General features: G+C 38.8%; 1 pseudogene; it reads right to left on the reverse strand.

The window, feature by feature from the left end:
- Positions 1 to 1,427: 1,427 nt before the first annotated feature.
- On the reverse strand, positions 1,428 to 2,147 carry LOC117911779 (annotated as a pseudogene).
- Between the last annotated feature and the right edge of the window lie 14,184 nt (positions 2,148 to 16,331).

A 16,331-nucleotide genomic window follows, 5' to 3' on the forward strand; every position in this document is an offset into this window, starting at 1 on the left:
TCATCAAGGGAGCAACGGATTTCTCAATGCTACTGTCCAAATGGCATTTAGGATCTGGAACCAAAGGCCTCCCATTCCGAAAATAGGTATAGAAGAATGATCAAGATCACCCTTGTTGAGTAACCAAAATCACTATGCTCACAAGTCTTCTCCTATTGAGTTGGTTCATAATTCTCACCTGAACCTGGATTGGGATGATGACCAGGTCCAAGTAAAGTAACATTTGAAAGAGGTTTCCCCCGCACATTGAATTCATGTTGATCAATATGCCCATTCTCATTCTATCCCAACTTTCCCTAGTGTCTTTACTATCACTCGTTCGATGTGTAGTAGATTTGCCTGAACCAATGTAAATGGAGCGAGATAATATGATGGGATTGTCCTTGCTGTCGGCTCTTTCTTTTGATCAATAGAAGCAAAGAAAACTTGTGTTTGAACCTTCATGTGTCCATCACGGCTTACAAATTCTTTTTGTTCCCAATTGCCAATGGCAAAATAGTCATCTCCAAATTCAGAAACTGATGATCGATTAGCATGAGTCTTCATCTGTTTTATGCCACCCAAATGGAAGAGATTCATTAGAGCTGAGCTGCCGACAATCAAAATCAATGTCATCCCCACCATCTTCTCTGTAGGCTTACTTTAACAGAGGCTCACCTCTGGCTTTAGGAGATCTGAAGGGCCCAGCCAGCACCCAACCCTAATTCTCACGGAAAATACAGTTACATAGTCACCATCTCTCCATCAATCACAATCGCCAAATTATTCTTTTAAAATTGTAGAAATCTCCGAAGTGCAATCTGTTTTTAAAAAGCAAAAATATCTACGATAGTGCTTTCTTTTCAATTTCCCGAGTGCTCACATGGGAATGGGTTTTCGGTTTGTCATCCAATACACGCACTGTTGTAGAATTTTTTTACGTCCAGACCAAGGGCCTCTTGCCATCTAACCAGTTTTGAAATGCCCCCACAGATGATTCGTATACAATTTCTTGCTACCTCGGTTGTCTTATACCCTTTTTTTTTTTTCACAGTTCCGTCATCCCTTCCTTTTCAATCGTGTGTGGACTATATGCTTCCAAATTCCATGCAAAACAAATCAAAATTAATGGTTTCATCTCCATTAGTCTTCCAAATGCACCCTGAAACTCCAGAACTACAGCCACTGTTATTTGAATATTCGTGCACCACATTTAGGAACCAAGAACGAGTTACTGATCTTCTCCAAGACGTTCATCCAGGCACTTGGTTGAGTTATATTCTGCTGCGTCCAAGATTTCATTGGAGTACATTCTTTTGGGCATTCAGTTTTGAGATTCTTGTGCACCGTCTGGGTTGTATTCATCACCTTTGAGCAGCACAACCACCTGATTCATTCAAAGTCGTAGAACTGGAGACCACTAACATAAAATTTCAGTTCATGCCTTCTTAAGCTTTCTTTTGCATTGTTGGTGCTGTAAGTAGGAATTAGAAGACCCATGCAGCCAATATTGCCCCTATGAAGGGGCAGATCCAATAAATGTACAACTGCTCCCACGTGTTATGCCAATTGTTTATATATGCCCATCCAAATGCATTGGCGGGATTCATGGAAGGCCCAGTGTAAGCAGAGCCTGAGACGACCAGAATTACAGTCGTCATGGCAAGCAACCATGTCTTTAGTACTGGACTCTTTGGTCCCTTGAGGACAACCAAAAGCACAAGAAAGCTAATTGTAAAGGTCAAAACCCCCTCAGCAATGGCTCCAGTATGCAAGTCCACTTTCAAAGAAGGCCCCCCAAGCATAAGCCTGTACTATGTTGGCATCACCTCCATGATTGCCAGGGCACCACCCACAGCACCAGCTGCCTGAGCAGGAAAACGGAAAGCCATGGAGATGAGGCTGTCGGGTGTGACGTCGGCGGCATAGAGCCCAGCAATTGCAATGGGATTGAAGCTGGCCCCACCCAAGGCATCCCCTATCATGTTGAACACGAACACAAGAACAAAGATGAGGACAGTGGTGATGAAAATCGCAGCCAAACAACAGCGCCAGAACCCCCAAGGCCGACGATATAAGATAAGTGAATATCCTCACCGTTGAAATGTAGAACACCCACCTGAAAAAGTCCACATCCCATCACCCATTGCCGTGTTTATTACTCCCATCCTCCTTTTCAATAACGCCATCTCCCTTGGTCTCTTCTCACCCTCTTCAAAACGTACCCCCCTGCTTCGAACACAACCCCTCTCCCCGTCTACATACAGCTTCATCCTTTTCTTTTCACTTGCCAATCTGACTATGGAAATTTTTATTTCAGAAGGAAAAAATGATGTTGTCCTCCTTGGATTGATTCCCCATTCTCCAAAAAAAAAAAAAAAAAAATCACAGCCTTAACTCCAATAATCATTCCATTGACTCAACCAGCTTGGAAATGACGCCTCACCATGGATAAATCTGGCCCTTCAAGATGTGTGATGGTTATTCGTTTTCTCATTCACCACAGTGTTCCCTTTTTAATTTCCATATGTCATGAGGTCCCACTAGAAAAGTCCATTTATGCATCCATCACATGAAAAAGTCTTCACATACATATTTTCCACTGACAATCATAATAATAAAAACCTTCTCTAAAATTCTTCTGTGGTGGCGTAGCTACTACTCTCTCCAATCTTTCCATTGGTGTACTCTCTTGCAAAATTTCAAAGTCAATAAATTAAATAGAATAATAATAATAATAATATTACTAATAAAACATTTAAACAAAATTATTAAGTTAACATAGATAAGTAAGGACAAGCATTATGGAAAAGTGACAGAATAATAAATAAAAATAGAGGAAGAAATAGACAAGATATTAAAAAAAAATAAAAATATAATAATAAAAAGTCAAGTCATGTGATTTTACAAGAACGAACCATGCAAGTCATGCAAGCCATACCAAAAATGCAATCTATACCAACCATGCAAGCATGCAGAAATTCCCTAAAAGGTAACCTAAGTAGACCTAAGGTGTCTAAGTGGGCCTATGGCGCCTAAATGGGCCTAGGGGTGCCTAAGCGGGCCTAAGGTGGTGCCTAATGGGCCTAGGGTGATGCCTAATAAGCCAAGTGTCTAAATGAGCCTAGGGTGCCTAAGTGAGCCTAAGTCTAAATTAGGGCTGCCAAGAGTCACAATGGAGTTAGATAAATCCCTCAACCAAAGTCCCCAAAGTGGCTTAGAAAAGATAGGCTACACAAGTAGTAATGGGCCACCAGGGAATTACTGTAAAATATGGGACAAATACCTTATAGGACATGTGCTAAGATGATAAAATGGAGGGTCTACAATTTGTCAATTTGGAAATGAGGTAAATAAGAAACTCTTATTTTACTCAATATAATCAAATAATAATTTCATTCATCATTTTATTTGAATGTTTACTAACAAATATTGATATAACAAAGGCTATGAGTAAATAAGGAAAATACCCAAAGGGGGGGGGGGGGGGGGGGGGGGGGGGGTGAATTGGGTTTTTCAAAATCTTTTTCCACACAATAATATATACACAAAATAAATAAAGGAAGGAGATAAAGTTAGAGAAATTCAAACTCGGGTTTATAGTGGTTCGGCACTCCGTTGCCTACGTCCACTCTCCTCAATCTCCTAACCGAGTGAGGGTTCCACTAACTTGAAGCTTCAATCAAGCTTTCAATCTTCTTACACTTGGATTCCGGCTCCAATGGGCTCTTACACAATCTCTTCAAGATTTGAACCACTTGAAGGCTTTCACACTCAGTTTACACAAAGATGAAACTCTCAACCTAGCTTAAGGATGACTCAAGTACAAGAGAAAGCTAGGATGAATTGCAAGAGTGCACTAAGAATATGCAAGTGATGGTTTGATGCACTTAGAAAGAAAATGAGAGCTTTTTTATCAAGAACAGGTAGGTGGGCTTTGAATGCAATTGTTTTCTTGTTCATAAATGAAGAGGAGCCCTCAATTTATAGGTTTCTAAGCTCGGGAGACAAAAACAGTAGAAAGTAGCCTTGATCGGACGAGCAAAGGGTCGACCGGATCACTAGCCGTTGGTGCATTTAATGCATGGCAGGTTACCGTTGCCTTGACCGGACCTCGACCAGACTAGGGTGAGGTTTGATCGGGAAGAGGAAGCTACTGGGAGAGACAGAAAGTTTTTGTGTCTCCCCGACCGGAACTCGACTGGACAAGGGAACCGGTCGATCGGTTCCCAACCGGTTGAGCCGGTTGGCCATGGCCTCGACCGGTTGAGCCTTTTGGCCCCGAAAACCTATCCTTTTTTATTTGTTTCTTTTCCAATACTTAGGCAAGGTCTTTAGGGAGTTAATATGCCATTTTGAATCAATTTGCCTAAGGTATATTTGATAAAACTCGGGTTTTAAAGAAAATCAAGTTTTAGAGAATAAACCGAATTTTCTAAGATGCATGAAAAGGTATGAACATCCTAAGTGCACTCATGCTATCATCTTACATTCATTTCCTATGATTACAAATCTTCCAAATGATCTCGATCCCGTATTCGTTTGGTCCTTGATGAATTTTTGAGATTAAGCCTGAGATTCTTAACAGTTTAAAACAATTAGTCACTTAACCATGGTTTGTTATCATCAAAACCTGATTAGGAGAACCCTTGGGCTAACAATCTCCCCTTTTTGATGATGACAAACCTTGGTTATCTAGGAGACAGAGAAATCTCCCCCTCAAACCAATAATGGAATAATCAACACAAAATTTAGGAAATTTAAAACGAGAAGACAATGTGAATAAATAAAAGTGTCATATCATATATAAGCAAGAGCAAGAGTACATGAAAGCATAAGTATGATATGCATGGAAATGAAAAAGTCTCCTAAGGTCCCTATCCTAACATATCTCCCCTTTTGGCAACATAAAAAAGAAACGAAGGGGGATCCCAAACAAAATCAAGGCTGAGGAGGTGGTGGTGGAAACACTGAACGGAGGTAAGCCATCATCTCCTCGTGTTGACTCTCCTGGCGGCTCTCAAGACGCTCAATCCTCTGTACGAGATGCTCAAACTGAGAGGTGAAGCCGGCCTGATACTGATCAATGCGATCCTCCATGGAATAAAAGCGAGTATCATGAACCACTGCTAACTCCTCCATACGAGACCGAGAGAGCTGATCTGTGCCGACAAATCCATCCAAGGTGGATGATCAGGAGCATGAGGAGCCTGAGATGGTAGCTCGGTAAATGATGGCTGAGATGAAGGGCCTGCGGTGAAGGATGGCTCAGTCGTCATAGGCTCTGACTGATGTGGAGGCGGAATGTCAAGCTCGGGCCCTCTCTGCTCAAAGTCCCTCTGAGGGTCCAACCCATCCTCCATCTCTCTGATCTCGTCCTCCTCCTCTACTCCGGGGTGTATCTGATCATGTCCCCGGGCCTGTCGCTCGGCTTTCCTAACCCAGGAGCCATCGGGGGCCTTCTCAAGCTTCATGCGCCCAGAGAATGCTCGTCATACGTGTCATAGATGCTGGGTGCTCAAACTCTGTCTCTCTACTCAAGTCTACCCCAGCATCCTTGAAGACACGAGTGAGGAAGCGGCCGTAGGGAAGCACTCGTGTGGTGCTCTCACAGCAGGACATCATATGCCTCATCATCACATATCCTACGTGTATCGCCTCCCGTGAGAAGTGAGTCGACAAGAAAGGCCTCATAGTAGGAGACCTCGTCCCGATGTCCTCCCCGTGGTAATAGGATGGAGCAGATCATATGGTGAAGGACTCGGCTAGGCACGGTCAGGCTATGTGCTGAAGGTTTGCCCATCCCATGGGCATCTGCAAGTCCGCACAACCTCTGAATGGCCTCTCTAGGCTCGAACCCTGGGATAGTAGGCCATGCCTTGGCCTCATATACTCGAGACCAACAGGGGGAATGTCAAGGATGCGGCAGATGCTCTCCGGACTCAGCTCAATCTCAACTCCTCGGACAGTGGTCCTAATCGGTCCTCCAAGTCCATAGGTCATCCTGGAGTAGAATGCACGCACTAAGGTCGGAAAATAGGCTCAGAAACCGTCACAACTGGCAGCCATCCCATCCTGATGAAGAGTCCCTCAAACCTGAGGCTCTGAAGTTGGGAGAAATTGATGTTTCTCCCTGGAACCACCTTTCTCTTGGCGAAATGCGTCTTGTACCTCTGATAATCCTCAACTGAGCCGAAGAGGGCGGTGTCGTACCTCGCCTTTCGGCGAGCCTCGGTCTGCTCAGGCTGCTGAGAGGGCTCAGCAGGGCGCTTGCCCTGAGCCCTGGAAGCACCCGTCTCCTTTCGAGGAGCCATCCAAAATCCAAAAATGGAGATAATCTCGGAGAAATGAAGCGATCAAAGAGAGAAGACCAACCCGAATAAGCCCTAGGCGCGCGGGAAAGGAGCAAAACCAGAAGATGGCGCGCAAACAGAGAGGAACCCGTCCAGATCCGAAGTCCAAAGCCGTCAGAGATGAAACCCTAGCCTCAAAATCTCGTCAAAAATCACTCCAAGCCCTGAAATCGGTCCAAGAATAGCTCAATCTGGTCTCTGAAGGCGGGAAGATGAAGAGGCTTCAAGGAATAGCAGAGAATAGTGGAAAAAACTGACGCGCGGGGACCTTTTAAATTCCCAGCCCCGACGAACCGGTCGACCGGTTCCCCAACCGGTCGACCGCTTGGTCAACGGTCAACGGTCACATTTTCCAATTTTTCTTGCATTTTCTTGTCTCGTGATCCTCCCCCTGCCCTTTTCAGTTGAAATCCCCAATTTTTTATGTCCAATGCCACGGGAATTTGTATTTTTGGTCAAAAATTGACCTATTTCCTAAGGGATTGCTATATGATGCGTATGAGATGAAATTTATGCAATCATAATGCATTTCCAACAAGAATTCATTATACAAACATCAGATCAAAGAGAAATAACCCCTAGTTGTCTTCTAATATCGGAAAATTGTTCTTCACTTAGAGGTTTTGTAAAAATATCGGCAAGTTGATCTTTTGTGCTTACAAATTCAAGTGTAATGTCACCCTTTTGTGCATGATCTCTAAGAAAATGATGTCTAATTTCTATATGCTTGGTCCTAGAGTGTTGCACGGGATTTTTTGAAATATTTATGGCACTAGTGTTATCACATTTGATAGGAACATGCTCAAAAGACAAGTTAAAATCACTAAGTGTTTGTTTCATCCAAAGGATTTGTGCACAACACAAACCGGCTGCTATGTATTCGGCTTCCGCCGTTGACAAAGCTACCGAATTTTGCTTCTTACTATGCCATGAGACAAGTGAGTGTCCTAAGAAATGACAAGTGCCACTAGTGCTCTTTCTTTCAACTCTACAACCGGCAAAATCGGCATCCGAGAAACCAATCAATTCAAAATTATCACCCTTAGGATACCACAAACCAATATTCATTGTCCCTTTCAAATATCTAAGAATTCTTTTAACGGCACTTAAGTGAGATTCTTTAGGACAAGATTGAAATCTAGCACACAAGCATACACTATACATGATATCGGGTCTACTAGCGGTCAAATAAAGCAAGGATCCTATCATGCCTCTATACATAGTTGAGTCAATAGATTTACCTTTTTCATCCATGTCAAGCTTGATGGATGAGCTCATTGGAGTTTTCATCACCTTGGCTTCTTCCATGTTGAACCTCTTGAGAAGATCCTTTATATACTTTGCTTGATTGATGAAGGTTCCTTCCTTTAGTTGCTTGATTTGAAGTCCAAGGAAGAAATTGAGTTCTCCCATCATGCTCATTTCAAACTCACTATGCATACACTTAGAGAAATCTTCACAAAGAGAGTCATTAGTAGCTCCAAAAATAATATCATCAACATATATTTGAACTAGGAGCATATCCTTTTCTTTGGTTTTTATGAAAAGAGTTGTGTCAATTTTTCCCATTTTAAAACCCTTTTTCAAAAGAAATTTACTAGTCTTTCATACCAAGCTCTAGGTGCTTGTTTCAAACCATAAAGTGCCTTTTTAAGTTTAAAAACATGGTTTGGAAAGTTAAAGCTTTGAAAACCGGTGGTTGTTCAACATATACTTCCTCATTTATGAAACCATTTAGAAAAGCACTTTTCACATCCATTTGATATAGAATAAAGTCTTTGAAACATGCAAAAGCAAGCAACATTCTAATTGCTTCCATTCTAGCTACGGGGGCAAAAGTCTCTTCATAGTCTATTCCTTCTTCTTGATTATACCCTTGGGCTACCAATCTTGCCTTATTTCTTACTATGATGCCATTTTCATCCATTTTGTTTCTAAAGACCCATTTGGTTCCAATGACACTTTGATTTGAAGGTCTTGGTACTAGTTCCCATACTTCACTTCTTTCAAATTGATTTAATTCTTCTTGCATAGCAATCATCCAATTTTCATCAACTATAGCATCTTTTATGTTTTTAGGTTCAATTTGAGAGATGAATGCAAGATTATTACAAATATTTCTAAGGGATGATCTCGTTCTTACCCCACTTGATGGATTACCAATGATTTGATCTTGTGGATGGTTGATGACAAACTTCCAATCTTTTGGAAGGTCTTGGCTTGATTCACCTTGCACTTGTTGAGGAGGAGGTAGTGCCAAAGGTGATTCTTCTTTCTTGGATCCTCTCCACTTTCTTCTTGTTGTCTTTTGTCTTCAATTTGCAATTTTCCCATGGAGGTCTCCAATCCTAAATCATCATCAAAACTTTCTCTTTCTTGAAGAGAATTGTTAGATTCATCAAAAATGACATGGATGGACTCTTCTACAACCATGGTTCTTTTGTTGAAAACTCTAAAAGCTTTACTTGAAGTTGAGTAGCCAAGAAAAATTCCAACATCGGATTTTGCATCAAATTTTCCAAGATTATCTTTGGTGTTTAATATAAAACATTTGCACCCAAAGACTTTGAAATAGCTAATGTTGGGTTTCTTGTTTTTCCAAAGCTCATAGGGAGTTTTCTTAAGAATGGGCCTCAACAATATTCTATTTAAAACATAGCAAGAAGTGTTTACCGCTTCGGCCCAAAAATACTTTGGCAAATTGTTTTCATTTAGCATGGTTCTAGCCATTTCTTGAAGAGTTCTATTTTTCCTTTCAACTACCCCATTTTGTTGAGGAGTTCTAGGAGCCGAAAAATTGTGATTGATACCATGCTTATTGCAATATTCCTCAAAGTCAAAATTCTCAAATTCTCTCCCATGATCACTTCTAATGCAAGTGATTGTAAAGCCTTTTTCATTTTGAACCTTGTTACAAAATTTTGAAAACTCATAAAAAGCTTCACTCTTTTGACTTAAAAACAAGACCCATGTGTATCTAGAGAAATCATCCACAATGACATAAGCATAAGATTTTCCTCCTAGACTAGGTGTCCTAGAAGGACCAAATAAATCCATGTGTAGCAATTCAAGAGGTCTAGATGTTGAGATGAAATTTTTGTTTTTAAAAGAGTTTTTGATTTGCTTTCCCATTTGACAAGCTTCACAAATTTTGTCTTTTTGAAAATTAATTTTGGGAAGGCCTCTAACAAGTTCATCTTTGTTGAGTTGGGAAATGAGGTCCATGTTAGCATGTCCCAACCTCCTATGCCACAACCAACTTTGATCATGCATGCTTGAAAAACATCTATCATGGCCATTATATTTTGAAATATTTATAGCATATACATTTTCACATCTATGGCCCATGAAGATGGTTTTGTCATTTTGAATATCCTTGATGATACAATGAGATGCTTCAAAAATTACTTTAAAACCTTTGTCACAAAGTTGACTAATGCTCAAAAGATTGTGTTTTAAACCATCTACTAATAAAACACTTTCAATAAGGGAGGATGTACCATTCCTATGTTACCTTGACCAATGATTCTTCCTTTTGCATTGTCTCCAAAGGTGACATATCCTCCTTTTCTCTTTGTAAGGAAGGCAAACTTGGATTCATCCCCGGTCATGTGTCTTGAGCACCCACTATCCAAGAACCACTTATCCTCCGTTGAGCCCTACAAAATGAATTCAAGTTGGTTTAGGTACCCATGTCTTTTTGGGTCCTTGAGGGTTAGTGACTTTGGATTTTTCAATCCAAACCTTTTTAACCTTGCATTTGAATTCTTTTGAGCACCATTTCTTAAGGGACATGTACTACTAATGTGCCCTCCTCTTCCACAAAAGTTACAAATAGTGGAAGGACATTCACTTGAGGATTCTTTTACAAAATAGTTTTTAAAATACTTTTGGTTCTTTGAAGATTTGAATCCTAGTCCTTGTTTGTCAAAAACACATTTTTGGCTTGCTAAGATCATTTCAAAGGACTTTTGTCCACAAGAGAAAATTGAAAGAGAGGAGGTCAACCATTCATTTTTCTTTTTCAAAATTTCATTTTCATTTCTTAAAATCTCATTCTTTTTTCAAGATGAGTTTTAGAGATTTCATCAATCGAAAACTTTTTTTCACTTCCTCAAGTTCTTTTTCAAGTTCTTGAATTCTCTTTTTAAGAGAATTATTTTTCAAACTAAGTTTTTCAAAATCCTCATATAGTTCTTCAAAAATAACATGCATATTTCATCACTAGAGTTAGAGTTTACCTCATCAAGATCATCTATTGCCATGAAGCACATGTTTGCCACTTCTTTTTCCTTTTCTTCTGGAAGATTCTTCACTCTCACTCCAATGGCCATCATTGCCTTCTTCATTCTTCTCTTGGCTTCAATTTTGTAGAGAGTACAATCATATTTAATGTGTCCCGGCTTTTTGCATTTGAAGCATATCAACTCTCCTTTCTCTTCCCATTTTTCCTTGTCACCATGTGATGAGGGTTCCCTTCTTGAGGGATTTCTTCTAGAGGTAAACTTTTTCCCTCTAAACCTTTCACCTCTCATGACTTGTTTAGCTTTCTTGTGATGAGAGCTAAATCATCATCTTCTTCACTTGGTTTTTCTTCTTCAACATCTTCTTCTTCCTTGGTTGTAGCCTTGAGAGCTATGTTTTTCTTCTTTTTGTCTTCACTCTCTTGTAGTTGCTTTGTCAAACTGATTTCATAAGTCATTAATGACCCTAAGAGTTCTTCCATAGGTAGCTTGGTCAAATGTTTAGCTTCTTGAATAGCGGTGACCTTTGTATGCCACTTTGAGGGGAGAGACCTCAATATCTTCATCACATTTTCAGATTCATTTATGACCCTTCCCAAAGCTTCAAGGCCATTAACGATTTCAGTGAACCTAGTGATCATCTCAACAATAGTTTCAGTTTCTTTCATTGAAAACAATTCATAGTTATGGACAAGTATATTAATTTTTGACTCTTTCACTTGATTAGTTCCTTCATGAGTTATTTCAAGCAATCTCCAAATTTCCTTAGCAGATTTACATTGGCATATTTTATTATATTCATTCCTATCCATAGCACATTGCAAAGTATAAACGACTTTAGCATTTAATTGAAAATTTTTTCTATCAAGCTCATTCCATTCTTTCTTGGGTTTTGGAACCAAAACTCCATCAACTAATTTAGTGGGAAAAGTTGGGCCATCTTCAATGACATCCCATACATCTAAATCAGTTGATTGTAAGAACCAAGTCATTCTAGCTTTCCAATAGGGATAGTCGGTTCCCGTAAAGAATGGAGCTCTATGTTTTGAACAATTTTCAGTTTGAGATGAGCTTGATGGAATAGCCATTTTCCTCTTAGACGATTATGTCTTAAGCAAGAGGTCTAGCTCTGATACCAATTGATATAATAAAGGCTATGAGTAAATAAGGAAAATACCCAAAAGGGGGGGGGGGGTGAATTGGGTTTTTCAAAATCTTTTTCCACACAATAATATATACACAAAATAAATAAAGGAAGGAGATAAAGTTAGAGAATTCAAACTCGGGTTTATAGTGGTTCGGCACTCCGTTGCCTACGTCCACTCTCCTCAATCTCCTAACCGAGTGAGGGTTCCACTAACTTGAAGCTTCAATCAAGCTTTCAATCTTCTTACACTTGGATTCCGGCTCCAATGGGCTCTTACACAATCTCTTCAAGATTTGAACCACTTGAAGGCTTTCACACTCAGTTTACACAAAGATGAAACTCTCAACCTAGCTTAAGGATGGCTCAAGTACAAGAGAAAGCTAGGATGAATTGCAAGAGTGCACTAAGAATATGCAAGTGATGGTTTGATGCACTTAGAAAGAAAATGAGAGCTTTTTGATCAAGAACAGGTAGGTGGGCTTTGAATGCAATTGTTCTCTTGTTCATAAATGAAGAGGAGCCCTCAATTTATAGGTTTCTAAGCTCGAGAGACAAAAACAGTAGAAAGTAGCCTCGACCGGACGAACAAAGGGTCGACCGGATCACTAGCCGTTGGTGCATTCAATGCATGGCAGGTTACCGTTGCCTTGACCGGACCTCGACCGGACTAGGGTGAGGTTCGACCGGGAAGAGGAAGCTACTGGGAGAGAGAGAAATTTTTTGTGTCTCCCCGACCGGAACTCGACCGGACAAGGGTAACTGGTCGACCGGTTCCCCAACTGGTTGAGCCGGTTGGCCATGGCCTTGACCGGTTGAGCCTTTTGGCCCCGAAAACCTATCCTTTTTTATTTGTTTCTTTTCCAATACTTAGGCAAGGTCTTTAGGGAGTTAATATGCCATTTTTGAATCAATTTGCCTAAGGTATATTTGATGAAACTCGGGTTTTAAAGAAAATCAAGTTTTAGAGAATAAACCGAATTTTATAAGATGCATGAAAAGGTATGAACATCCTAAGTGCACTCATGCTATCATCTTACATTCATTTCCTATGATTACAAATCTTCCAAATGATCTCGATCCCGTATTCGTTTGGTCCTTGATGAATTTTTGAGATTAAGCATGAGATTCTTAACAGTTTAAAACAATTAGTCACTTAACCATGATTTGTTATCATCAAAACCTGATTAGGAGAACCCTTGGGCTAACAAATATGATATTAACAAATTAAATATTGAATACATAGTTTATCATTTTTTCGAGATGGAAAGAGAAGATTCGGTGATCGAGCAGCAGTTGCATCAAGGTCAACAATGGTGCCTAATGAGTACTATTTCTTAATAGAAAAAAAATTTGATTATCATTATTGTAAATTCATCACATAAGTATTTATATAATTATGAATTCCCTTGTAGCTGAATGGTGGTTCATGTATGGGAACCAAACATCTACGTACATTGAGGAAGTTTGTCATTAAAGTTCTCTCACAAATTGCATCATCTTCTGCTTGTGAGAGAAATTGGAGTACGTTTGCTCTAATCCACACAAAGCAATGAAATCATTTGGCTTACCACCGATTGCAACAATTAGTCTTTTATTACTACAACATGAAGCTAAAGTTACATGATATGGAGACGGAAAATGATCGAGCTATTGAGAAAGATTACTTTGATCTTCTTAACATTTCAGCCAAGGTGGGTGAAGAAGATAATCAATTATTCCAATGGGTTAGGCCTATTCACTTGCATGATGAAGTTGGTAATCCTAATCCATGAATTGTTGCTCATGCTCGAGAATTTGGAGTTGATGTTGAACGTGTGTTGTCCGAAGAAGTTCATAGTGAAAGTTTTAACAAAGATACTGAGAATTCATTTCAAGGGGCATTGGATTCCCACCAAGAGGTTAACTCCACAAGTGCCGGCCAAAGTAGTAGACCTAGCGCTTCTGATACTTTTGCTTCTAATTAAGATGGTTCAAGAAGTGAAACTAATTATGGAAGTGATGACATAAGAGGAGATATTGGGAAATGCCAACAAAGTCAATATCCAATAAATCAATTCACCTGTGAAAATGATTTCACACACTACACATAAGATGAAGACCATGGCTCTAGAGAAGCTAATCCAGGCATAAAAGCTATTGGGAAGCCTCACAGAGAAAGAGAACATACTATGACTTCATATAACGAGGAGTTACTTTCAGGGAGTTTTGAATCTATGAGTATAGGAACTCAATTTAGTGACTCCTCGAATAAGGCTAACGTCTACCCTCCTTATGTGATGGGTTATGATCAACCTTCAAGTTCAATTGGTGAAGAGTATGGTATGTCGAGCTACCCCTTTGATGCACAAATGTCATACCAAGTTCTATATCAAATGTAAGAAAGATTTGACATGAACACATGGGTCAACCTCGAGTATCCTATCCATGTAGAGGCAATGGCTAGGACTCAAGAGATATATGCATGGCATGTTAAAATTTTTAACCAATATTATCGAGGCTTAATGAGTTGGTACCAATAGTATCTCTAACAACAAGATGAGGTTCCTTCATCTACCAATTCCATTGAACCACATTAATCCTCATTTTGGTACTAAAGGGTAATTACAATGTAATATGTACAAATTATTGATATTTAATGAAATCAAGTCTTTCATGAAGCTTCATAATGAGTTTACAATTACAAAATTCACATTTCTTATCGACCAACATGATATAGTTACATTTAATATCACAAATCATATCATACATATATCAAATTCTTCAACAAAACAACTTTAAAATGTCTACCAAATTTCTTTTTCAAAAGATCCACTGATATTTCTCTAATATATACGATATATTTGTAAAATAAAGTTACCGATATACCCATGATTATCGATATTTTCATCATTGATAGATTCAAAACTGTCTGAAAGTAACTCGTTATATGGTGTCATCATTCATTCTCTTCCTCTATAAGACTTCTTAATAGTTCCTATGCTTTGACCAGCTATTCGGGAGTCATGGTCTTCATCTTGTGTGCAGTGCATGAAATCATTTTCACAGGTAAATTGGCTAATTGGATATTAACTTTGTTGGCATTCCCTAATATCTCATCCTACATTATCACCTCCATCATCAGTTCCACCTCTTGAACCATCATAACCAAAAGCAATACCAACAGCACTAGGTCTACTACTTTGACTAGCATTTGTGGAGTCAACCGCTTGGTGGGAAGTCAATGCTTCCTTAAATGAATCCTTAGTATCTTTGCTAAAACATTCAGTGTGAACTTCTTCTTTACCCAGTTCGCTGAAATGTCAAGAAGATTAAGATAATCTTTCTCAGCAACTCAATCATTTTTTGCCTCCATATCATGTAACTTTAGCTTTGTGTAACTTTAACTTCATATTATAGTAACAAAAAAACTAATTACTCCAATTGGGGGTAATCTAAACGATTTCGTTCCTTTGTGTGGATTAAAGCTAGCATGCTTTAATTTCTCTCACAAGTAGAAGAAGACGCAGTTTAAAAGAACTTTGATGATCAACTTCCTCAATGTAGGTGTTTAATTCCCATATATGAAGCACCATTCAATTGCAAACAAGTTCATAATTATATAAATACTATGTGGTGAATTTACAATAATGATACTCAAAAAAAAAAATTCTATTAAGAAATAGTACTCATTAGGCACCATAGTTGACCTTGCTGCAACCGCCACTTCATAACTGGATCCTCTATTTGCATCTTAAAAAACACAAACTATGTATTCAACATTTAATTTGTTAATATCATATTTGTTAGTTAACATTCAAATAAATCGATGAATGAAATTATTATTTGATTAGATTTAGTTAAATAACAGTTTTTTATTTACCTCATTTCCAAATTGACCGATTTAGCATTTGAGTCTAATTTAGCAAATACGTCATGGATAGCTTGAATTAAACTTGAATCACTACCAACTCCATGCCTATATTGAAACTTTGGATTCAAGAAGTATGCTACAATAAAATTAAGTAGATTTAGTATTTTGTAAGAGAAAATTAAATAAAATAAGAGTAACAACTTACCAAAATTAGGTATATGTTGCATGGAGAAGTGGATATCTTAGTGTTTTCTCCCAACAATCTTTGATTATTTTGAAGATCCAATCTTCAAATTATTGACAATTAAGATTCTCTTTCATCACTTACATGAGCCCGTATATAAACAACATTGTGGAAACAACTTCTGAATCTATAATTCAAAGCACCACATATAATAGCTCAAAGTATGAAACATATGTCACTCTATCCCAATACTAATGGTCAAACATTAATTTCTCCTCATCTCATTCAATGTTTGTCCTACTGAGCTTGTGTGCTACTCATTCATCACTTAAACAATTTCTTTAAATCAGTCCTTTTTTTTACGAAGACTGTCAAGAGCAATATAATTCATAACAAACCTTATATCTCCTAGTTTAACTATGTCTCCACCATAAAATTTACTCATTTGTGCAAGTAACCAATCATGATTATAAATGAAATTGGTTATCTTATGAGCATTGCTTATCACATCTGCAACACTAGATCTTTGGTCGATATCTTCAAACATTAATTCAATGCAATGTGTCTCACATGG

Source organism: Vitis riparia, chromosome 3, assembly GCF_004353265.1.
Source record: "Vitis riparia cultivar Riparia Gloire de Montpellier isolate 1030 chromosome 3, EGFV_Vit.rip_1.0, whole genome shotgun sequence".
NCBI classification, from domain to species: Eukaryota; Viridiplantae; Streptophyta; class Magnoliopsida; order Vitales; family Vitaceae; genus Vitis; species Vitis riparia.